Raw genomic sequence first — 26323 nt, 5'->3', positions numbered from 1 at the left:
GAATGCTCTCCGTGTGTCTGGGTGCTCTAGAAAACGCACAGGCCGCACAGGCCCTGGCGCACAACCTTTCCATCCCACACACGCACAGAGTCAGTTCTTGGGGTCACGCTTTCCGTGCTGAGAATTGTTACAGCTGGCAGCTCAAGGCTGTACACTTAAGGGTTGTTGGAGAAAAAGTTCCCCTTGTTTGTGGTGGACACAACCCCCTGAATGCCTGGCTGAGACTCATCCTCCCTTCTGCCTCCCGGGGCCGGTCCTGAGCAGCGTGCCCGGCCCTGCCCTCCCATTCTCCCTCCCACACGCACGCTGGGCAAGAGAGAGGGGCTTCCGGTTTCTGCACGTTTCCTTGTCCGACGGCTGTGTTTTGCATCTAGAATAGCAATGCCCCACACCCTCGGGACTGGCCGACTCCTCTGGCCGCTCATCGCTGTCGCTGCGAAACCTGTTCTGAAAAAAGACCTAGAACAACACCTAGCGGGTGCTGAGGGCAGAGTCACCATCACCACATGCCCCTTTCCTCTTCTAAAGACACCTGACCATCTTAGAACACGTTTCTCTCCCCGGGCCCACCAACAGCAAGCCTGGGACGTTAGGCACGTGTTTCCCAAGACTTGCTTTCATTTTGAAACGATTTTTAAGAAAGAAAAAGCAAGGCAGTCCACCCACAATCAGAAAGCTATTTTAAGTCTCAGGGTGGAATTTGCCAGGGTCGACATCCTGGATTTCCTAGGATTGGGGCACACACTAACTGGTGGGTAGGGGTGAAGCTGATAGGACGGCTGAGCTCCTGAAGCTCAGAACCCTGGGGTCCTCTGTTCTCTTCCTCTTGTCCCAATGCCTGGCCGTAGTCTTCTAGAACTTGCAACCGAGAAGACCCCTTAACTAAGGAACCCCTTCCTGCTTTCACATGGAAGACAGACTATCTCCTTGCTTCTGAGGGACGAGGGGAACATGTAGGGCTCCCCTGTAACTCTGATGGAGAAGGCCTCATGTGATCTGACTGGTGTGTTTGGAGGGAAGAACCTGGTCACGTGCAGCCTGGCTCTGTGTTTGCGTGCGTGCGTGCGTGCGTGTGTCCAGTCTGCCTGCCTGCAAAGAGGACTGCTCTGCCCCTTTAAGCCATGCATGTTACAGGCCCCGGCCTGTCTGGGAGGGCTGTGAGGTTCAGGGCTCCCTGTGAGGGGGCACATTTGTTTACTCCTGTGGTTCGGTTTTAGAATGGCCGCTCACTCACAGATCTGGGCCACATTCCCTGGTAGCGGCTTTATCAGCAATAAAGCTCTCGGGTTTTCAGAACTGGGATGGGGAGAGGAGCCAGTTTACTGGGCGCCTTCAGGCTGCAACACGGGCCTCTAATCTCTCTCCCCCAGTCTGTTCCATGCAAGTTGAAAAGAACAATCATCCCTCAAGTGTCATTTCAGTGCCATAAATTTCCTGCTCCTGTTCTCTTTATGCCTCCTGAAACAAATGAAAATGTCCTTTTATTAAAGACTTCAAGGTGCTCTCAGACAGCAAGGCTTTTTATCTGAATGCTTTTCATCTCTGCAATATCTGAGTGAGAGCCTGGGTTCTGTTCTAGCCACGCATGCCTCGCACCCTTCCCTCCCATTTCCCCTCCATTCTCTCTTTGCTTCTGTCACTTTCTCCATCAGGGACACCCATCTTCAGCAACTGTATCTTTCCCTGCTTTTAAAACACTACTCAGGACTCCAGCTGCCCCTGAGTAATAAATTGGACTCCGTTCTCTCTAAATACTGTACCAACTCTCAAAATATTTGAGCTGAGACTTACTTGTTCCAAATATTTATGCTATGGCTATAGTTACATCAAAGAGAACTTTTCAGGAGTAAAAGTGTTTTAATTTGAGGCAGGAACTTGGTTATGGCAACTTGAAGACATTTGTCCTCATTCCCTGGTATCTACATTTTTCTCCCATCAGTGTGATTGAATGGACCAGGATGTTTTCTTTTGCAACTCCCCATAGCACTAAGAGTTCTTAGCAAGTAGCGGCAACCAGGATGTTGCAATGGGTGACTCACTGAACATTTCTCCCAGAGACCTTTCACAGAACATTCTACGTATTAAAATGGAATCCAGGTCTTCGGGTTGTAATTACTCTTTTTTATTCCCATTTTCCATTTCCTCACCATCCTTGTGTGTTTAATGCATATCTCTTTGTTTATATGTGTTTTCTGCACAATGTATGTTGTTCTGTGTACACACACTTTTAATTTATATAAATGATATAAAGTTGTGTATCTCCTTCTGCTTCACTTTTCCCCACTCAGCACTGCTTTTATTACCCACCCAGCTTGCTGAGGGTTCATCTAAACCCTTGCTCCTTGCACCTGCATGATCCTTTGTGTGTGTATCCACCGCATGTCACCTGTCCCCCCTCCCAGATTGGACATTCAAGTTACCTCCACAGAGGCCACAAATATTGCATACAGATCCCTATGGACCTGAGAATTTCACTGGCTCATATGTCTAAGAGGACTTGAATCCCAGGAAGATGGTCTTATAACTTATCATCCAGACAAGGACAGTCTAGAAGAATGAAAGCAGCTCTATTAATGATCACATGGGGACAAGAAGCCTAAACCGTGACTCTCAGGCAAACCGAGATGCGTGCTCACTGTAGTCAAAAGGTCTGAGTACGTGTAAATGGAACAAGGACCTCCCAGAATGATTGCCACACCTGCACTCCCCCAGCAGGGCAGGGGGGTTCACATCTCCACGTCCCACTACACTTATTTGGTGCCATGACGATAACTATAAAATGCCTCAGGACTGTTGAAATCTGCATTCCTCTGATCACCAACATGTCTGACGTCTCTATGTGTTTGCTGGCCTTTCGGATTTCCTTATTTGGAAACTGTTCCTTTCCTTTGCCTACTTTTGTTGGGGTTTTCTTGTTGTTTGCGAGAGTTTCCTATGTTTTCTGGTTATTAATCCCCTATCAGTTTTAGACATTGCAAATATGCTCTCCATATTTGGAATTAATTAATTTTGTCCATGGTGTTCTTTCTAACCAAACTCATCAGTTTTCTTTTTTCTTTTTTTTTTTTTTGCGGTACGCGGGCCTCTCACCGTTGTGGCCTCTCCCGCTGCGGAGCGCAGGCTCAGCGGCCGTGGCTCATGGGCCCAGCCGCTCCGCGGCATGTGGGATCTTCCCGGACCGGGGCACGAACCCGCGTCCCCTGCATCGGCAGGCGGACTCTCAACCACTGCGCCACCAGGGAAGGCCAAACGCACCAGTTTTCTTGTCTTTATAGTTTTGTGTTCTTAACATTCAGTTTTAGAAGGACTTTCTTTCCCCAATTTCAGAAAAACATTCTCCTTCATTTTCTTCTATTAGCTTTTTAGTTTTACCTTCCATATGTAGGTGTTTAACCTCCCTGGAAGTGTGGTCCACCCTTTTGTGGAATTAATAGGGATGCAGTTTTATTTTTCTCCATACAGAGAAGCAGTTTCCCAGCTCATTCAGTTCACCATCCTTCCTTTTCCCTTGATTTGTGGTGTCAGCTTTATCGCGTGTGACGTTCCCCTGTGTTCCTGGGTCTACAGGTTCTCTGTTCTGCTCCATCAGTCTGTGCGTGCTTGCATCCTACTGCAGGATGGCTTTGTAGTAAGTGTATCTTAATAGCCCATAGGGCAAATTTCCCCTCATTATCAACAAAGCTCTTCATGAGATCCCCTTATAAACAAATGAATCTCATAAAGATCTCTCCTGGAATACGTCCAGAAAAGGTGGAGCTGCTCCATTTAGATATTTTGTCTTAACCTTGTTTTCTTACTATCATGGTCTTCGTTTGATCATTAAATGTGAAGGATTCTTTACAAATTTTAAGTTTTTGTTATAGAATTCAGAGTGCTATTTCATTTCTACTCAGTTACAATTGTTGTGAACGTTTTTAGCACAAAGGTCTAAGAAGGTGAATGTAGCTGTGTCACCTGAGGAGGGCACCTTTGCTGCTAAGGGACCAGGACTGGGCCTGGCTTGCCCATCGTGTGGATAAATGGCAGAGCAGCCTAGCCTCTGCGCCCCCAGTCACTCTGGGAATGGTACGAGAATCCTTGCTTCCCCTCCAAGACCTCTGCCTGGCAGGCCACAAGTGAGGGCACTCAGTGCCTGCTTGGCACTCATACTGGTTATTAATGTCTGAATCATTCTTTCCTCCTTCCCACCCACATCCTCTGGTCTAATCCCTGACAATTCCACCCTTACCCATCTCTTCTGTTCCAGCCCGACACCCACTGATATTTTCGCAGCCCAGTTTCCAGCCTTTACAGCCCTTTGCTCCCCCAGCTAGAGCCACTTGGTCCACACTAGCCCTGTGACCCCAAGGGTCAGTGTGGACCCAACACCTTGGGACTGGGCACCACGACACGCGTCTGAGTAGTCCAGTTCTACATCTTGTTGTCATGTTGCACCCCAGATCTGGTCACTCATGTAACTGATCTTATTTTCTCAAGCATCTTTTTTTAAATTCCTTGATAATAATCCATTTTATTAATATGCAAGGGAATGATAGAATTACCAAAAAAATTCTTTTTTTTTTCAACTTTCTTTAATGGCTAGCTGGGCAGAGGACAGCTGGGTTCTCATCTCTGCCTTTGCATTCAGTCAAATAGATTCAATAGAATAAAGTTTGCACGTGCTTTTTCATCATCTGACAATCATTTCAGGAGCCCCAGCCAATCCGTTTCAACATTATATGTCAGGCTGCCTCATGGAAAAGTCCTCTGTATGCTCATGCAAGAATGAGAGTGTAGGGCCTCCCTGGTGGCGCAGTGGTTGGGAGTCCGCCTGCCGATGCAGGGGACACGGGTTCGTGCCCCGGTCCGGGAAGATCCCACATGCTGCGGAGCAGCTGGGCCAATGAGCCATGGCCGCTGAGCCTGCGCGTCCGGAGCCTGTGCTGCGCAACGGGAGAGGCCACAACAGTGAGAGGCCCGCGTACCGCAAAAAAAAAAAAAAAAAGAATGAGAGTGTAGAAGGCAAATTGGACCTTACTGTTACTATGAAAATAGTTTTGACTTCACAGACCCACTGAAAGGGTCATGGAGACCTCTATGGGTCCTGGCGCCCCACTTTGAGAACTGTTGGATGCAATCATATGAAAGTCCTGATATTCTATCGTTTCCATCTTTACTTAGTAAGTTCCAGTCCTATGCAAAGCACTAGACCGGTCCTGATTACTGGAGCCTTGTTTTATTTCCTGAGCCTGTGTGCCTGCCAGGTAACCCCCTTCTCCAGGTGTTCCAGACCCTTTGAGAACCTGGACGATGCCTTATTCGTTTGATCCCACTTCCAAGGAACTGGAATTTGGGGTGAGGGTCCTACCACCTGTCGACCCGTTTCCTGGATGCAGATCAGCACAAACGTTACAAATCACCTGTTCCTGTTACTCTGCGAGGTGGATGCCCTGGGGAAGAATTTGAGGCCCAGAGGCCAGAAGCCAGCAGAGCCAGGACTGGAGCCAGACTGTTGAGCAGCAAAGCCCTCGCTCTCCCTCTACATCACAGATCCCTGGCCCCCACCTCGACCCCCTGTCCTGCTGCCATCCGTACCCGAAGCGGGACGAGGCCGCACAGAGGTGCTCAGCGCCTCTCTCCCCGACAGTCACTATAATCCTCACATTCTTTCCCCTCTATCTGTCCATTTACAAAACAAGCATTCATCAGGCAGCCCGCTCCTGTCTGACAGCTTCCACATGATGGAGTTTTCAGCTCGGCACTGACAGAGCAGACAGAGCTCCAGCTTGGACCCTGTCACGCTCACAGACCTTTGGGGCTCACTCAGGGCAGAGCCCGCTGGAGTGGCCAGGAAGCGCTGGCACCTGGAACCAGGCCATGCACGGGGCCAGAGGGGCAGGGCCCGACAGGGCAGAGGGCGCAGCCAGGCGGGCTGGTGTCCCGGAGGCTCAGAGGGGGGTGATTGCAAGTGACAGGATGCAGGTCCAGGCTGGAGCCAACCAGACTGAGGGAAGGTGCAGGGCCCATTCGCCAGGTCAGAGGGAGGACTTGAGTCCCTGTGAGGGGACAAGCAAATGAACGGAGGGCCCTGCCCCAGAACACCCAGCTGCGAGACGGTGCGGCAAGATGGAGACCGGGGGCCCGGGCAGTGCCGTTATAAGAACAGGCAGAAAGGGGGGCGGACCAAGGCTAGCTTGGTGTCACGTCCAGCAGAGGAACGCGTGCTTCATGGAAAGATGGGTCCCGGGCCCAGAGGGGACAACCTGGGCCCCTCATTGAGGAGGGCTGCTGGGCAGATGCTGGGGGGCAGACACAGCCTGACCATCACTGCCCCCCTGGCTGCAAACCCTTTGCATCACCCCACTCGTCCCTCCTCACTCCCCCGCTTCACTCCCTCTCACAGGCCCATCTCAGATGTGCCTTCCTCTGGGTCTGAGTTTGTACCTTTCCACTGGCCGGGTGTGCTCTTCAGCCCCTCCATCCTCCACTTTCTCTTCCTGAAGACTACTTCTCCTTTAAGAGCAGGTGCAAAGAGAGCAAGCTTTTCTTTTTCCTTTCCCAGGCCTTCCCAGTCAGTTTTCCTATAGAACAGACAAATTCCTATAATACTTGCTATATACCCCTATTAAAACACTCCTCATTTTGCCTAGCATATTGGTTTCCTGGGGCTGTCATAACAAAGTGTCACAAACCTGGTGGCTTAAAACAACAGGAATTTATTGTCTCACTGTTCTGGAGGCCAGAAGGCTGAAATCAAGGCGTCAGCAGGGCCGTGGTCCCTCCGAAACCTGTAGGCTAGCATCCTACCTTGCTTCTTTCAGCTTCTGGTGGCCCCGGGCATCCTTTGGATTGTGGCTGCCTCACTGTAGTCTCTGCCTCGTCAACACGTGGCTGCCTTCTTTCTCTGTCTCTTTTCCTCTCATAAGAACATCAGCCATTGCTCTGTGGGACCCAAGTGAACCTGTAGGTTTGACTCCAGAGGGGGGTTGAGCATCAATGTCCCCAGTACTTCATGGTTGCTCTTTTTTTTTTTTTTTTTGCAGTTCCCGGGCCTCTCACTGCTGTGGCCTCTCCCGTTGCGGAGCACAGGCTCCGGACACGCAGGCTCAGCGGCCATGGCTCACGGGCCCAGCCACTCCGCGGCATGTGGGATCTTCCCAGACCGGGGCACGAACCCGCGTCCCCTGCACCGGCAGGCGGACTCTCAACTGCTGCGCCACCAGGGAAACCCCATGGTTGCTCTTTACTGGCCATTTGCCAGATTCTGCTCCCTCAGAGCGCTGTCTCCCAAAAAGGAGAGTCATCTGGGACCCACCAGCCTGCACTGAATTGATCTGGTTGTGCCTTACACACACACACACACACACACACACACACACACACACACGCCTAATGATTGATTGATTGCTTAGAATGAGTTCCTCTAGGATTGCCTTTTTTTTTCCTCTAAATTAGTTTTTTCTTCAAATTTAACCTTCAGTTTTGAGTCACTTAGTTGGCTCTCGCATCAGATGATTCTTTGGTTCTACAAGTGGTCTCCCAGTGATGCCAGATGGGATCAGCACAGCCTCAGGTGCTAGTTGTTAATGCCTATAAAGTAACAGCCCTGTGCAAAGGAGAATCATTTAAGAGTTACTTGGACGTCATCGTCAAAAGTGGCCAAAGAATTCAAGTGACAGTTTATCCCAGAAAATCTTTTGCAGTTAGTGAACTTAGGGTATAACTAAGAACATTGAGAATACCACACACACAGTTTAGGTGATCTTGGTATAGTGGTGGGACAGCAGTGATTGGAAAATGAAAGTAATTAACAGTACATGCTCTGTTGGGGGAGACTGAGGGGGAACAGACATTCAGCCTAGAAAAACATTTCTCAGTGGATTTCCTATGAAGTCAGTGTGTCTTGGGTTTAACTTTGAAACAAATTGAAAAATTGAAAAAAAAGAGCATCAGTCATATTGGATTAAGGGTTCACTCTGCTTCAACCTGACCTTGTCTTACCTTGATTATATCTATAATGACCTTATTTCCAAATAAGGTTATAATCTGAGGTACTGCAGGTGAGGACCTCAACATACCTTTTGGGGGAAAACAATTCAACCCATCACACCTGGTATGGTATTTAAATGTACACAGGCCAACATTCTTTACAATATCCCAAGCGCCTTGCCTACAGCTGGTGGTTTTGGAGTGAAACAGACCTGGGTTTGTCACTCACCCTCTGGTGTAAGCTGAGCAACATACTTAAGCTATCTGTCTTCTCTCATCTGTAAAATAACCATAATACCTAGAGTTATCGTGATATTTATTAGAGTCAGTTCACATATATAGTGAGTACCCAGGAAATTGTAATTATTATTATTAATATTGTGTGTTGAACAGAGCAGATGATCAGTTAATAAATGTTAGTCACCATTTCCTCTAATAAATATTTACTAAAGTGGCAGGACTGCAGACCTGATGATTTTTTCCAGAGGGCAGGAGAAGCCGTGGCCAACAAGCCCTGGAGACTGTTCTGTCTCCTGGCATCATGGGAACTGCTGAGGTGACGATGTGGCAGCTGCCCATGCCTGCTTGGAAGGCAGGGAGATTCTGGCCCCCAGCCCCATGGCACGGAATCCTGGCTGGCTCTGTGGGAACCCTGCTCTTCGTCCTCTAGGCTGTGTGTGTGTGTGTGTGTGTGTGTGTGTGTGTGTGTGTGTGTGTACTCACACTGGGGGAGCGCCTGGGAGACAGGGGACAGGGGAGCCAAGCATCTTTCTGAAAGCATATATTCAGGCTGGAATGAAAGATGGCAGCCAGAGCATAACCACCAGCTCTGGGGACCTTCCTGATTTCTGTGAAGACGAGATTCTCCTCCAGAAAGATGGTGGGTAGCGGGCACAGCCAAGGAGAAGGGAATCAGAGACCTGCGTCGGAAATAGAAATAGACCTTGGAGTGGCTGGGGTGACCTCAGTGAACACAGTTTTCTATCAAGTGGGGCTGATAAAATCTGCCCTATCGAATGGGAACAGGATTCAAAGGCCAGCCACGAGTATTTACGTCCCGCTGTTGCCAGCCCTTGAAGATACATTTCCAGGGTAACATCAGCATTTACAAAGCACTGCCACAGCTTTGCTTTGTTTTGATTTTCATTTTTACAACAAAAAGTGAAACATTTATTAATTACTATAAGAAAAAAAGAGAATATGTCTAAGGCTCGGACACATTCCTCTGCCACAGGATCAAACTCAGCATCCCTTCTCCTCTCCGTATTTCATTAACACCTGAGGTTGCATGCGTCTGTTTAAAGGCGCTTCCTTTTCTTAAGAACAAACCCTGACCTGGCATATGGCTCCCTTAGACTTCAAACAAGACAAATACTTCCACCATAAAAACTAATCACCAACTCCTTGAAGTTTATGAGGAAATTGTTTCAAGGAGATATACCAAAGTGAGTTGTAGATTTTTAGGAAAGAAGAAAATGATGGAATTTCATCCAGGCACCACACGTCTAAGAGTCAGACATCATTGCACCAGGTGACCTGTGTGGTGAGAGACACTGCAAAACATGGGTAGTTTTATTATTAAATTTACATCTTCCAGCATAGCTGGTGAGGGCAAGAATAAGAAACGCACAGATAACCAAGGCACAGCACAGGTGCAGGGGACCTCTGTGAGAGGTACAGAATGTGATGAGGTCAAAGAATAAAGAGCTCACACCCTTTGAGGGCAATAAGAAAAGGACCTGATGTCCTTTTTCCAATGTGTGAGACATCAGGGCCCGATAAAGAGAAGGGAGAAAACTTTAGTAAGCAGGTGATCCGAGGTAGAAAATCAAGCACTAACTAGCATGGCTTGGATCCTAATTTGTATGTTGATTGCACATTCAGTTTCTATTCTGATTCTCTAGTTATTTATTGTATTTGCATTTACCCAGGTAAGGCAGTCTGCAATACAGGGCATGCAATTATCTTGTCTAGTGAGCTATGCAACCATAACAGAATGTTGTAAAAGTGCTGAATTCTAAGTTCAGAAGCCTAGATAATTATTAGCAAAAGCTGCCCAATAATTTCACCAGTAAACCACATGACTAATCAGAAACTACTGGAGAGCATTTAATTTGCAGTAAAAAGTACCTAAAACTTCATGTGTAGTTTGGATGGCAGCCAGAAAATGGACACTACTGTTGGCAGGTCCTCAAACCTAAAAAATGATAATACTACAGTGATATTTTAGGTAAGCATGACAACACCTTTTAGAAACTTATTTCAATATATTTTCAGCATTGAACCTTTATGTTTGTTATTTATAACTTTGTGATCTGAAGTAGACTAAAAAGTAACTCAAACTGTGTAAATCTTTCACTATCTGCATAATGTAATTGCTTTGAAGCTTTGAGAAAGTTGGGTTTCCCATTTGAGTTCCACAAGGTGCATTAAATGAGGGACTGTCTGGTCTGGGATCACTCTAGGAAGTGAGGTCATAAAGCTCCCCTGCAGAAAATCTCCAGGGTTCCAGAACCTCTGCTCTTAGAGACAGGACACACCACTGCAGAGAACCACGCCAGGCATGATCCAGCCAAGTGCTCACTATAAATGGATTTTGGAAGACGTTACATTTTGATGGGATTCTGGGTTGAACAATCAAAGAGAGAAATAGGCTGGAGAGAGAACAACTTCTTTGAGACCCTTAATTGTTAGGTCTTTTTAAGACATGAGGATGGGGATTTAGCTCTGCTAAGTTCAGAGACTAGGTTTGAGTTACTTGAAATGCTGGAAAAAATCCAGCAAGAGACAGAAGGCACCTTGAAAGTGATTCAGGCTTAAAGGAAAAGATCATAATACTTTTTAAAAAAAGACAATAGCAATAAGAAAGAACAAAAACAAACCTTGAGGTTACTAAAGTACCAGGACTTTGAGTACTGCCAATTAAAAAAAAATACACACACACACACACACACACACACACCTTTCCTCTTAAAGTGAATGACTTGTACAGCACATGAAAACATATGAAAATATAAAGCTCTCTGGTAAAGGTAAATACATAGACAAATACAAAATCATATAATACTGTAATGGTGATACATAAATCAATTTAATTCTACTGTAGAATTTAAAAATAAAAGCATAAAAACTCTATAAAACTATGTTATGGATACAAAATATAAAAAGACGTAATTTGTGACATCAATAAATTGGGGGGAGAGACGTAAAAGAGTAGAATTATTGTATGTGATTCAGATTAAGTTTTATCAGTTTAAAATAGATTGTTATAACAATAAGATGTTTTATGTAATCTCCATTACTCACAAAGAAAATATCTAGGAGATACACAAAAGAAAATGAGAAAGGAATCAAAGCATGTCACTTGAAAAAATCAACAAAACACAAAATAAGGCATCAATAAAGAAAAGAGGGACAAAATAACTTAAAAAACACACAGAAAACAATGAATAAAATGTCAATAGTAAGTTCATTCCTTTCAGTAATTACTTTAAATGTAAATGGATTAAACTTCCCAATCAAAGGACACAGAGTGGCTGAATAAATTAAAACAAAACAAAACAAAACACAAGATCCAAGTTTATGCTGTCTATAAGAAACTCACTGAAGCTTTTAGGACATACATAGGCTGAAAACGAAAGGATGGAAAAAGTATTCCAGATAAATGGTAACCAAGAGGGCAGAGGTAGAATTTAAGGTAAAAATTGTCACAAGATACATAGGACATTATAGAAGGATAAAAGGATCAATTCACTAGGAAGATATAAAAATTATAAACATATAAGGATCTAATATCAGAGCACCCAAATATATGAAGCAAACAGAATTTTTGACAGAATTGAAGGGAGAAATAAATAGTAACACAATAATAGTAGGAGATTTCAATATCCCACTTTCAGTAAAGGGTAGAACGTCCAGACAGAAGATCAATAAGGAAACAGAGGACTTGAACAACATTATAGACCAACTGGACCTAACAGACAGACACAGAATACTCCACCTAACAGAAGCAGAATACACATTCTTCTCAAGTGCACAAGTAACATCCTCCACTATAGATCACATGCTAGGCCACAAAACAAGTCTTAACAAATTTAAGAAGATTCAAATCACACCAAGTGTCTCCTCTGACATGAAACAAAACTAGATATCAATAGCAAAAGGAAAACTGGAAAATTCAAAAATATGTGGAAATTAAATAACACATTTTTGAACATCCAATGGGTCAATGAAGAAATCACAAGGGAAGTTAGAAAGTATCTTGAGAGAACTGAAAATGAAAACACAACATACTAAAACTTATGGGATGCAGCAAAAGCAATACTAGAGGGAAGTTTATAGTGGTAAATACCTATATGAGAAAAACAAGAAAGATCTCAAATCAACAACCTAACTTTACACCTTAAGGAACTACAGAAAGAACAAACCAAACCCAAATTTAGCAATAGGAAGGAATAACAAAGATTAGCAGAAATAAGCAAAACAGAGAATGGAAAAACAATAGAAAAAATTAAAACTAAGAATTGGTTTTTGAAAAGACAAACAAAATTGAAAAAAGTTTAGCTAGACTAATTAAGAAAATAAAGGTAAGATTCAAATAACAACAATCATAAATGAAAGAGGAGACATTATAACTGAAGCCACAAAGAGAAAAAGGATCATAACAGACTAATATGAACAATTATATGCCAACAAATTAGATAAGCTAGATTATCTAATTAGATAAGTAAATACATTCCTAGAAACAAACAATAAGACTGAATCATAAATTAAAAATATGAGCATATCTGTGACTAATAAGGAGGTGAATCAGTAATCAAAACACTTCCAACAAAGAGAAGTCCAGGGGACTTCCCTGCTGGTGCAGTGGTTAAGAATCCGCCTGCCAATGCAGGGGACACAGGTTTGATCCCTTGTCCAGGAAGATCCCACATGCCACAGAGCAACTAAGCCCGTGCGCCACAACTACTGAGCCTGTGCTCTAGAGCCCGCGAGCCAGAACTGCTGAGCCTACACGCCACAACTATTGAAGCCCGTGCACCTAGAGCTCATGCCCTGCAACAAAGAGAAGCCACCACAATGAGAAGCTCGCACACCACAACGAAGAGTAGCCCCTCCTCACCGCAACTAGAGAAAGCCCACGTGCAGCAGTGAGACCCAACGCAGCCAAAAATAAATAAAATAAAATAAATTTATTTAAAAAAGAAAGGAAAGTCCAGGAGCAGATGGCTTCCCTGAAGAATCCTATCAAACATTTAAAGAAGAATTAACAATAATCTTTTTCAAATCCTTCCAAAAAATTAAAGAGGAGGGAACACTTTCAACCTGACTTTATGAGGGCAGCATTACCCTGAAATCCAAAACCCAACAAAGATGCTTCAAGTAAAGAAAACTGCAGACCCATATCCCTGATGAATATTGATGCAAAAATACTCAACAAAATACTATCAACCAAATTCAACAGCACATTAAAAGGATTGTACATCATGACCAAGTGAGATTCATTCCTGGAATGCAAGAATGGTTCAACATAACAAAATCAATTAATGTAATACATCACATTAATAGAATGAAGGAAAAAACCTACATGATAATCTCAATTGATGCAGAAAAAGCATTTGACAAAATTCAACATCCTTTCATGATAAAAATACTCAACAAACTACAAATAGAAGGAAATCACTTCACTGTAATAAAGGCCATATATGAAAAGTTCACAACTAACAGTATATACAACAGTGAAAAACTGAAAGCTTTCCACTAAGATCAGGAAGAAGGCAAGGATGACCACTCTTGCCACTTGTATTCAACACAGTACTGGAAGTTCTAATCAGAGCAGTTTGGCAAGAAAAAGAAATAAAAGTCATGCAAAGCAAAAATGAAGAAGTAAAATTATCTCTGTTTGGAGATGACATTATCTTATATGTAGAAAACCCTAAAGATTCCCTTCCCCAAAACTGTTAGGACTAATTTAAAAATTCAACAAAGTTGCAAGATATAAAATCAACACACAAAAATCAGTTTCATTCCTATACCAACTATGAACAACCTGAAAAAGGAAGTTAAGAAAACAATTCCATTTACAATAATATCAAAAAGAATAAAATACTTAGGAATAAACTTAACCAAGGAAGTGAAAGACTTGTACACTTAACACTACAAAAGATTGTGAAAAAAAATTTAAAGAAGACACAAATAAATGAAAAGGAATTCTGTGTTAATGGATTGGAAGAATTAATGCTGTGAAAATGTCCATTCTACCCAAAATTATCTACAGATTCAATGCAATCCCTACCAAAATACCAGTGGCATTTTTTGAAGAAATAGAAAACAATCCTAAAATTCATATGGAATCTCAAAGGACCCTGAATAATGAAAACAACCTTTAATTCTGTCCTATGTTTGGGGAATATTAAGTGTACACAACCTATAAAGGAATCATATAACTTATAAATGTTAGATAATTTCAGACTACACTTAAGATGTTCATACTTGCCTTAAAGAGAACCAGTAAGTGGTATGAACTGAAAATAAGTAAACCTTTTAATAGCACTAATCTCACTGTTACTTGCTGTAATAATTTAAATACTTCTTGCTGGTATCAATTGCTATTCATTCATTCATTCAAAAATCAGTTGATGAGTACCAGCTAAATGTTAGGCATTGTCCAAAGTAGAGAGTAAAGGGGAAAAGGTGGCCATAATCAAATAATCATGTTCTCTTCTTTTAAGGAGTTTACAATCTAATAGGGAATAGAGAAAAAAATGATAAAACAGTACAATTAGAGGTCTTGGATACACAAAGTGCTATTTGAGCCAATCACAGACATTTCTTGATTTTAGCTACCCAACATTCTTTCCCCCTTCTTCCAGTAACAGCATCAATACTTGCCTTGGACATCTGTTCACTCCCCATTCTTGGTCCATGTGGTTTGGTGAGCTGACTCAAACCTTAGCTCCAAGTTTGGGCATGTGACACAAACATGACCAATAAGAAGGTGAGAGTCCCCTGTCCACAGTGATTAGCTTCATGTGATCCTTAATTCCTCCAATGGGACTCAAATCTGGGTTATGTTATTTTATTTTATATTTTTAACTATTGGGAGACTTAGAAATGGACTTCCTACTATTAGGATGTGACATCAGCACAGCCGAATACTAAGTAAAATCGGAAGAAACCACAACCAAGAGAAGAAAGAAAGGTTGGGTCTGGATGACATTGTTTGAGCTCCTGGGACCAACTCTGCCAATCCCCCTGAATCTTTCAGTTCAGTGAACTAAGAAATTCCCTTCTCTTTCTTATGCCTTTTTGAGTTGGGTATTTTGTCAATCACCACCAAAAATCCGGAGCAGTACAATGCCTTTAAAATTCAACTAATTATAGATCACTGTGACTGATATTAACCTGAATGTAAATTTGGATTATCATGCAACCACTGAAACATCATCAGGACATACAGAGCATTTTGTAGCCCTCTTTTAAAAATTCTAAACTGTGATATGTAAGTAATACATCTGATAGGTTCTATGAAAGAACAATTAGAATGCATATCGTGCTTTTATTGAAAGAAAAGCACTTAGAAAAATAAATTACTAATTTTAAAAGAATCCTATTTTGCCAATATTCCTTCCATTGCTAGGGTATTTGAAGGATAAAAGCCAGTCCATCCTTTAAAAAATATTCTAGATCTTAAATTTACTAAGCAACAATAAAAATAGACCTAAATTTGCGTGGTACTTTGAACTAACTTCTTTACATACTTCACACATATTATTTAAATGTCTGTATAGTCCAAAGCCTAAGATCATCTGTGATGTCCTTTGGTTTTCATCGTGATTATTTCTTTGTCTCTTAGCAAATAAGCTTCCTAATTTATAACTGGGCTCAGATTTCAATTAGTTTGAATTCTCTGAGCAATGACTGAGCAGTAGGAGAAACTTTTAAAAAAGAATACAAGTCATGGGCTTCCCTGGTGGCGCAGTGGTTGAGAGTCCGCCTGCCGATGCAGTGGACACGGGTTCGTGCCCCGGACCGGGAAGATCCCACATGCCGCGCAGCGGCTGGGCCCGTGAGCCATGGCCGCTGAGCCTGCGCGTCCGGAGCCTGTGCTCCGCAACAGGAGGGGCCACAACAGTGAGAGGCCCGCGTACCACAAAAAAAAAAAAAATTCTCTAAACATGTATGAGAGATTTTTTAGTAAATAGAATATTTAGTAAATATACAGGAAATCTATTCCAAGTGTAATAGGAGGAAATTAATTTTCAGAGATAAGGAGAGCTTCTTTTTTTTTTTTTATTTTTTGCGGTACGCGGGCCTCTCACTGTTGCGGCCTCTCCCGTTGCGGAGCACAGGCTCAGGACGCGCAGGCTCAGCGGCCAGGGCTCACGGGCCCAGCCGCTCCGCAGCATGTGGGATCTTCCCGGACCGGGGCACGAACCCGTGTCCCCTGCATCGGCAGGCGGACTCTCAACCACCGCGCCACCAGGGAAGCCGAAGAAGAGCTTCTTAACATTAAACAACTTTGCAAAAAGTTTATTTCCACAATAATACTCAAATTTGTACTGACTTTGCCCATATTCACTGATACGTTACTATTTTTCAAATACTATAGCTTGCTTTATTATTTATTTATTTTTATTTTGGGCTGTGTTGGGTCTTTGTTGCTGCGCATGGGCTTTCTCTAGTTGTGGCGAACGGGAGCTACACTTTGTTGCTGTGTGCGGACTTCTCATTGTAGTGGCTTCTCTTGTTGCGGAGCATGGGCTCTAGAGCGCGTGGGCTTCAGTAGATGCGGCATGTAGGCTCAGTAGTTGTGGCTCGTGGGCTTAGTTGCTCCACGGCACGTGGGATCTTCCTGGACCAGGGCTCGAACCTGTGTCCCCTGCATTAGCAGGTGGATTCTTAACCACTGTGCCACCAGGGAAGCCCAATACTCCTATTCTTAAAGCCCAGTTTCACTTAATAATTCCATACCATGGTTCACTTCTTATTAATAACAAGTAATATTTCCTGAGCCCTTACCTTATGTGTCAGGCACTGTGCTAGACCACTGTCAATGTTATTTAGTCTGTACAAACTCCTGGATATAAGGACTGTTATGATCTTAATTTTTATGGAAAAGAAACCTAAGTGTAAGAGATGTGAATTAACTTGCCTAAGGTCATCTAGTAGGAAGGGTACAGAGTCGGGGTCTCCAAGGCTGTCCCCTTAGCCTCTGAGTCACCTTTGTGGCAGCATGAGGGCTGTTCTGGAAGGTGGAATGTTACTGCACCACGGGGTCCAGAGGCACAGCGACATATCTGGGTGTTTAGGTGATGAAGAGACTTACTTACTCCTTACAACTACTTTCTTTCAAGAATAAGAAAACAAAGAACCTGAATAAAATTCAGCCCAAACCTGCTGGGACGAAGTGAGAGAGTGGCATGGACATATATACACTACCAAACGTAAAATAGATCGCTAGTGGGAAGCAGCCGCATAGCACAGGGAGATCAGCTCGGTGCTTTGTGACCGCCTGGAGGGGTGGGATAGGGTGGGAGGGAGGGAGACGCAAGAGGGAAGAGATATGGGAACATATGTATATGTATAATTGATTCACTTTGTTATAAAGCAGAAACGAACACACCATTGTAAAGCAATTATACTCCAATAAAGATGTTAAAAAAAAAAGCTCAATAAGCTCCAAAAAGTAAAAAAAAAAAAAAAAGAGGATATACAGATGGCAAATAAGCATATGAAAAGATGTTCCACATCATTTGTCATCAGGAAAATGCAAATTAGAACAACAAGAAGATACCACTGCACGCCTATTAGAATAGCCAACATCTAAAACATTGACAACACCAAATACTGGTAAGGGTGTGGAGCAACAGGAACGCTCATTCCTCACTTTGATACGACCACTTTGGAAGACGGTTTGGTGGTTTCTTACAAAACTAAATATACTCTTACCATACAATCCAGCAATCACACTCCTTGGTATTTACCCAAATGAGTTGAAAATTTATGTCACGCAAAGCCCTGTACATGAGCATTTATAGCAGCTTTATTCATAATTGCCAAAACTTGGAAGCAAACAAGATGTTCTTTACTAGGTGGTGGACAAAGTGTGGTACATTCAGACAGTGGAATATTATTCAGCACTAAAAAGCAATGAGCCATCAAACCATGAAAAGATGTGGAAGAAACTTAAATGCATATTACTAAGTGAAAGAAGCCAACCTGAAAAGGCTGTATGATTTCAACTATACGGCACTGCGGAAAAAGCAAAACCAAGGAGACAGTAAAAAGATCAGTGGTTGCCAGGGACTGGGGTGAGGGAGGGATGAGTAAGTGGAGCCCAGAGGCTTTTCAGGGCAGTGAAACTACTTTGTATGATACTATAATAGCAGACGCATGTTATTATATATTTGTCCAAACCCATAAAACGTACGACAGCAAGAATGAACCCTAATGCAAACTATGGACTTTGGGTAACGATGATGTGTTCATGCAGGTCCATCAGTTGTAACAAATGTACCACTGGGGTGAGGGATGTTGACAATGGGGGAGTCTGTGAGGGGGGGGAGGGGGCATATGGGAAATCTCTGTACCTTCCCCTCAATTTTGCTGTGAATCTAAAACTGCTCTAAAAAATGAATGTCTTTAAAAAAAAAAAAACTTCTTTCTCAGTCTCTTGTTTCAGCTTGTCACTCTAGATTCTTCTAAACTCTTGCAGAAATCATCAGCCCTCTATTAGCAGTAATAAGACTATCGCAACATTTCAGAGCTCAGATTAAATATTTTGCCTTTGCTGTTATCACAAGTCATTGGACTCCTACTGTAACTGATCTTAAGCAGAAAAAAGATTGGAAGAAAATGACAAATCATCAAATCACAAAGTCCCTGATGACTGAAGCTGAATGTATGCCTATTGGTGTCACAGCAATGTCCCCGTTTATTTGCACAAGAAAACATTTATAAACATTTAGATGGGGCACACACAGAGCAGGTATACAGACTCCTCCCTCCTATTCACGCCTTCAGCTAGCATTAGAGGTTTAAGACCTTGGAATGCTGACAAGAAAAACACACTTTAAATGTCTATTTCAAAAAGGCAGTAAATGGGATGGGATAACATGCTTCATCTCATGGATTATTGAACTTTTCCTGAACGTAAAACTGCCTACACAGCTAGCGATGAAAGGTATTCCAGTGTTTACCCCTACTTGCCAAACTGCTGAGATTTGCGTTTTCCCGTAATTAATGCCCCTGTTGATAGCTGGAACATAGAAACAATGAATCCAGCTCTCAGGTGAGGTGGCCCCCGAGGGCCACCATCTTCCCAAGCCAGCAGTTTGTGCCTCCCACGGACGCCCTTGCCACCACTCAGAAACATCTGAGACTTGTGGGAGAAAGAAGGTGAGTGGAATTTCCCCATACCTGGAAGGGTTAAGCACTGAGTCAATCTATAGCAAACGGCACACCCAGTTTGAGGTCCAGGAGGGTGAAGTAATTTATCTGTGAGTCATATCACTGAATACAGTCTATTCTACAGAATGTTGGTAAGCAACTCACTCCCAAACATCGAGTCCACTGGTTCTGTTATACACAACATTTGAAAGTGAGATGAGCGGCTCATTTTGACTTAGCATCAGGCAATGAAACAAATCTGACATTGAAATGGGCTTGGGTTTTCAGCAATAGATTTAGACTCTGAAGAGAGCTGCTGTGTTGCATGATTCCATTTTCACACTGAGCATGAGAGCCAGAGACGAAGGACCATCCCAGTGCCCCTGGCTAAGGGGCAAGAGAGAGAGAGATAGAGAGAGAGAGAGAGATAGAGAGAGAGAGAGAGAGAGAGAGAGAGAGAGAGGGAGAGAGACACTTCTGAGAAACTTTCAGTATAGGAAAAGAAAAAGAGAACCCAGCCCAAAGGAACCCAGTTTTATTATATCATGGCTTTTTCCGAGGCTCTGACTATATGACTAACTTCTTAGCAATTGGCAGGACTTCATACTGATTTGCGTTTTAAACTAGAACCTTAAAACCCATTTACCGTAACCACGGATCCTATTAAAAGGATCCTGTATTTCTAAGTCAGGGGGCATGACTTACAAATGTGTGTGTCTGTGGCTGGGAGAAAGGCGTGATGAGTTGCTGTTTTGTTGCTAGGCAATAGGTTTTATGTGACAACAGTTCCCTTTCTCTAAAGGGAATTGCTCTTTTTGTTTCATGAAAGCAGGGCATTTTCTTGGTACAAGAAGTACATATGGAGTTTATATTAATTCGTAAGATTATAGTAAACTGTTTATGAAAGGGAACGCTATGCTAGATCTTTGTTCTTTTGTTTGCTTTTCATTGCCACCTGCGAAATCTTTTGCTTAAAGAGACATGTTGTTTGCTTTTCTCGTCTGATTACCATTGTTTGGCTCGTCTGGCTGTGGCTTGTGTGACTGTGATTCTCTCCAAGCCTCTAAACTCTTCAGGTTGAGTAGTCAATACGCCTCTGAGCTATTCAACAGAGAACATGTCCACATTTGCAAATGTTACTGGATTTGATTTTATAATTTTAAACAAGTTAGCTAATCCTGACGTGAACATGTTGTGGTGTCTTCTGTATTTCTTCTTCTTTTACTGATTCCATCCTCGTTTAGTGTATGTGTGTTGTGTGCTGTTGTATTATAGTCTCCCCAAGATAGGGCCCTGGATCTCTTGCATCCTTACAGTCTTAACAACATCTAACTTGGGACGTAGTAGATGCTTAGTAAATGCTTGTTGGCTATCAGATGAACGAATGGATGCACAAAGATTAATATAGTGTTGCCTTTTCCAGTTACATGGATTTCCAACAGATTCAGGGCAGACCCTGAAAAAAGTGAAGTGGTGATTGGTATTACAGGTACTGTAAAAAGAGGAAGAAATCTAAACACACTTAAGTTGAAGACCTGTCTTTCCTCCATAAAACCATATGTTTTACATAGAAATATCAATCAAAAGCTCTCAGCTATAGACTCAGAACACTGATATTCTTTTCATTTTAGGAGACCATAGAGTTAATTCTAAAAATGGAAATGGCTTGAGAGCCAGCCCCATGTTCAATGTTCAATTTTTTTTCTTAACGTATGATTTTCTCCTAAAGCAGAGTTAGGGCTTTGCTACCACGTTACAGCGTAATCTGAAAAGGTAACCCTGACAATAGGAAGTGACGTATGTGCTGGTCTTTCTTTTTGACAGTATAGAAAAATCTATGGGTGCAGTTTGTCTCTTGGGTTTCAGAAGATTAAAATGCTTCCCCTACCCCATCCCTGCCACCCTCTAGGATGTTGAGTTTTGTTCCCAAAGAATAATGGTATACTCGTTAAGCCACTGTTCTAAACTCTTCACATGAATTAATCCCTTCAATCCTCACAACAATCTTATGAGGTGGATGCTATTATGGTCCATCTTATAGAGGAAGAAACTGAGGCACAGAGAGGTTTAGTAACTTGCCTAAGGGCTCTACGTCTAGTATGCAGCAGAACTGAGTTTGGAACCCTGACAGGCTCGCTGGACTTCACTGTCCTAACCCTTCTATGACACACCTCTGGAACAGAGAAGGGGAAAGGATGGCCCAACGCACAAATCGTCACCACACCAGGCCTCTCCACCCAACTGCTGCTTTCCGCAACTGCACTCTCCTTGGCCTTGTTCTGAGCTGTTCTAAGGCCACTGGCTCACTTGCACCAAGGCTCAAGGGTCTTGGAAACCGTGAATGCACGAGCCAGCCCAGAGCTCCCTTGTCCACGAGCTGAGCCTATGCTGTGGGTGAGCATGCCCCTCCCTGACCTTGACTGGAGACTCAGCGCTCCAGACCTGCGCCCTGAAAGCCTGGGACTGGTCTTCGTGGAGAGCCAGGCAACGCGCTCTGACACCACCTGCCTCAGTTGCATCCTTACAGCCTCAAGAGCATCTAACTTGGCATCCGCCAAGAGGAGGTACATTCCCTGCGAGGGCAGGCCTGGGGCTACGCCCAAGGAGATGTACTGACTCCCATTACAGAGAGAACCTTCTGGCACGCCAGCCCTGCCAAAGGCTGCCCTAATATAAACTGTCCTCTCCTCCAAGGGATGGGGGCTGGCGGAAGGCACACCACACACACACACACACACACACACACACACACCACACACACACACACACACACACACACCACACACACACACACACACCACACACACACACACACCACACACACTACGTGATTTTAGGTAACAGGTTTGCCTCTCACAACTATCCTTTATCAGCAAACACGCCTGAAAGTACAGCCCATACCTGCATTCCAAAGACCACGCAAATCACTCCCCTCCCTGCTGAAAGGCCCGCACTCCCAGAGTGAGTCATTGCACCTGCTAAAGAGTAGTCAGTGTGGGTCCCACCCTTCCCCCAGGAAGTGAGAAAAAGTAAATATATATATAGTTTTTCTCTCAGCACTGATGCACATGTTAAATAGGTGATTTTTAAAAGTGAGAGCTGTTTAAGAGGCAGCGACAGCTCTGGAGAAGAACAATGAGTCAGGGGACCTGGTGGTAGCCTGGTAGAAACCGCAGGATTCCTACGAACTCTTTCATGAACAGGGCTTTGAAATTCCAGAGCCCCCAGGAGGTGGCTTCCTCTTTGATTCAGTGTAGCTGGGCTGCCAAGAATGCAGTAAGGATTGGGGCACTTGGGACACCTGAGACGTGGGGTCAGAGAGACAGCCCTAGGGGAGAATTCCAGAGGTTGGGCTGGGTTCTTTCAGCATTAAAAAAAACAAAGTGTCACTTCTTCCAGGAACCTCAGCGCCCTAAAACCCCTACATAAATCAATGAATGTTTATGCACCTCCAGGACCCAAACAAAAGTCAAGGGGAGGTGGTGTCCAAAAGGCCACTGGGATCCCTGGGATAATACTGATGTACAAGACGCCGTTCAACAGGGCTTACGATACCATCGCTCTGGGGGCAAGCACCCCAAATTACCTGTTCTGTTCCAACTATCCAATTTAGACTGCCTCCAGTGATTGCGGCAAACCAACATTCCACTTATAATCTCTCCAGAAAGACAAAGGGGCCACCTAAGAAACAGCTCTACAACCATACAAGGCCATTGATAAGTGAGGAAGACATAGATCACAGAGGGCCTAAATGCAGTGGAGTCGCCTGGAGTCTTGTTAAAACATGTGTTGGGATAGGGTCTCAGGTTCCACATATCGCCCTGTCGGTGCCCAGGCTGCTGGTCTGTGGATCACACTTTGAGTATTTGGGGTACTAGAGAGCTCTTGAAGAGGGTTGGTCAGTGGACCCTGGTAGAGTCAGGGAGGTTTCCTGGAGCATGAGGGATTGAGATGGGTCCCCCGTGGTGAGATTGGATGGGAAGGAGAGTAAAAATACCCCAGATCGTCCATAAGGCAGTGGGTGACCTGGGGAATCCTCATGGTGTACGGCAACTGCTCCAGGTTCAAGGACAGGATCAGCCTGCCGGATATCCCTGGGGGCGCGGAAGGGCTGGAGAGGCTAGGAGCTTGGAAACTGGACTCTGCTGTTCAGTAGCTGGGAGACTAGGTAGGTTTGAGAAATGAGGATAGTAACACCAATCCCCTAGGACTGGAGTGAGGATGGAATGAGACGATATGTAAAGTGCTCAGTGTAAAGCCTGGCACAGCACAAGCAATCTGTAGCTAGAATACTTGTTGATATTGTTGTTGCTGTTATTATTATTAGCTGAAGCAGAAGAGGGTTAGGTCTCCTATTTATTTCTGAGCCTTGGGCCAACATATCCCAGAACACAGGGCTCCCAATTAAAGCAGGAGCCCCCTTCTTTTCAGGTGTGGCCCTCAGGGTGCAGGGTAGCCCATGATGCTGGGATCGATGGGAGAATTGCATGGTCTTGACGAGAGGGCAGAAGGGCCTTGATCCCAGGGCCTAGGAAGGACTGAGACGGCCCCTGCTCCCGGACATAAACAGGGGAAAGGACTCAAGGTGCCCAGGACTAATTTATCGGTGGAAAAAGTGACTTTAACATATTCTAAACAAGCCTGTCCTTACCTTGAAATGGCACCATACAGCAGACCCTATTTCAGCCACAGTGGACCTGGGCATGTTTGAACCCAAGGTACAACGAGATCCAGGATCGGAATGTCCTAGCGGCAGGTTTTCTAGGGTTGGTTATCTCCAGGCCCTGAAGCCGCGTACTCTAGCCCTCCACGACAGCGAGAGCCGCGCTGAATGCGGTCACTAAGGCACCTGCGGCAGAGAGTGGGGCGTTCGCTTCTTCCAAATACTTCCCTTTGAGAGATAAACCAAGAGACAAATGGAAGGTATCAGGCAATGTCAAGCTCCAGCTAGGCCAGACCTCTCTGGAAGAGCAGCAGGGAACATTGACGAAATGGGCAGAATCTAAACAGCAATGATTTATTTTCCACAGTCTCTGGCACTTTTCAAGCCTTTTTTTTCTCCTCCCTTTCTCTTTAACAGGGCGCAACGAACAATTTTAAGGCCAGTTGGCTGAGCTTTGCGTTTTCCTCAGACGGATTTGTATGTGAAACGATGAAGGTTTTACACGGTCGTTATTAGTGCATCAGCGCTACTCCAGTCCTTCATCTGTTCTTTCAAGGATTTAGGCAACATGCGAGGATGTTTCCCAGCTGTACAGGTAAAGAGACCCAAGGCCACTTCTTGTGTCTCCTCTTTTCCCTGGCACTGGCTGGAGAGCCCTATCACCTATGGCCTGTTCTCCTTGCCCCGCCCTCCTGAGGAGCCCCACCTCAGAGAATGTCCCCTAACCTGGGAGGCTCCCACAGTGGCCTCTGGTTGACCAAAGTTGGCCACCTGGGAGCCCCTCCCACCCGTGGACCTCTGGATCCCAGGTCTCAGTCCAACAGGACAACTCAGTCATCTCACCCTCATTTACTGGAGGGAGGAGGCCTTCCAGAGGCCCCACCCGCTCCTCGGGTCACATGCATTTTAGCAGCTGCATGTATTGGTTCAACCTGGCAGAGAATAAGCAGTCAGTGAATAGAATACTTGCTGATATTATTAGTAGCTGAAGCTTACTGAAACAATCGCATAGCAAACATACACCAGGCGCGGCGTGAGGGTGTTGGGTCTACAGAGATGGGCAAGATGAGGCCCCTGCTGCCTCTGGCTGTTTCAGGGCCACTGGGAACAACTGACAAAAAATGTATTATTAAACTGAAGGTGACGAAGGTAGAAGTAAGACTAGCACACTCTGTGCCCAATCTATCTCTGAGAGGGGAGGTGACATTCGGGCTGTGCCATGGTCTGAAAGTGTCCCCCCAAAACTCATATGTTGAAGCCCTAACCCCCAAAGATGATGGTATCAGGAGGTGGGGTCTTTGGGAGGTTCTCAGGTTGGGAGGCAAGAACTCTCATGAATGGGATCAGTGCCCTTATAAAAGAGGCTCCGGAGCTGTCCCTCAGCCCTCCCACCACATAAGGACACAGCAAGAAAGCCTCAGCTATGAACCAGGAAGAGGGCTCCCACCAGAACCTGACCATGCTGCCAGCCCGCAGAGCTGTGAGAAATAAATTTCCATCATTTATAAGCCACACAGTCTGTGGTATTTTGTTATAGCAGCCTGAGCCGACTAAGACAGGCTGTTTCTTCAGGGCTCCAGAGGGAGAAGAGGTAAAAGGATGCATTGGGCCCTGCGAGAAGGATGTGAAGGCAAAGAGGTGGGTGTGAAAGGACGTGGCCTCTTTCGGGAGAGCATCCGGGTTGGCTGGAGTGGAGGAGGGAACGGGGCCAAGGGGAGGGGAGGCTGGAAAGGCACAGTGGAGGTTGATGTGAGGGCCTGTGTGCACCCAAGGAGTCAAAACCTTGACCTGTGGGCAGTAAGGAGCTAAATGAGGACCACGGTGGCTCTAATGATGGGACCCTGAGAACCGAAAGGAGGTGGGGACGTGTCATGGAGGATCACATAAGGCCGAGGCTTGGGGATTCCCTGTTAAGAAGGGTCTGTAGTATCTTATGCAGTACCACACGTGCCCGGGCACTTGCAGTACCACACATGTCCGGGCACTTCATTATGTAGGTGACACTCCCTACGTGGTAAAGGTGAGAAAAATACTGCAGTAAATGGTTACTCTACTTAACAGCCTTGTGACATTCTCCAGAATGACTATACAAATGACACTGTAAAGTCCACAGTCGTTCTCTGTGGCCTTATTATATGACCTCTGTGCACGAAACATGACCCCCCTGGTGAACAAACCCATGAGAACTCTGGCATTCCACTGAACAGGTCTCCTTCACATGTGGGTTCGGTCATTCTGTTGATACCAAGAGAGTGTCTAAGGCGACAGCCCAAATCAAAGCTTAGGTTTATCTGGAGACAA

The 26323-nt window shown here is 44.6% G+C and overlaps 1 long non-coding RNA gene across 1 annotated transcript in view; it reads right to left on the bottom strand.

Moving 5' to 3' along the window:
• Positions 1 to 4998: 4998 nt before the first annotated feature.
• Positions 4999 to 26323, bottom strand: part of LOC137204389 (uncharacterized) — a 28923-nt gene continuing 7598 nt past the window's right edge. Inside the window, exons 3-4 of the long non-coding RNA XR_010933595.1 lie at positions 6424 to 6560; positions 4999 to 6035 (exon numbers count right to left, since the gene is read on the bottom strand). This is a non-coding gene — a long non-coding RNA (uncharacterized lncRNA). The remainder of the gene's footprint in view (positions 6036 to 6423; positions 6561 to 26323) is intronic.

Source organism: Pseudorca crassidens, chromosome 13 (genome assembly GCF_039906515.1).
Source record: "Pseudorca crassidens isolate mPseCra1 chromosome 13, mPseCra1.hap1, whole genome shotgun sequence".
NCBI lineage: Eukaryota > Metazoa > Chordata > Mammalia > Artiodactyla > Delphinidae > Pseudorca > Pseudorca crassidens.
Note: the sequence above shows the minus strand (reverse complement) of the source record. Positions and strands in the feature narration are given on the sequence as shown.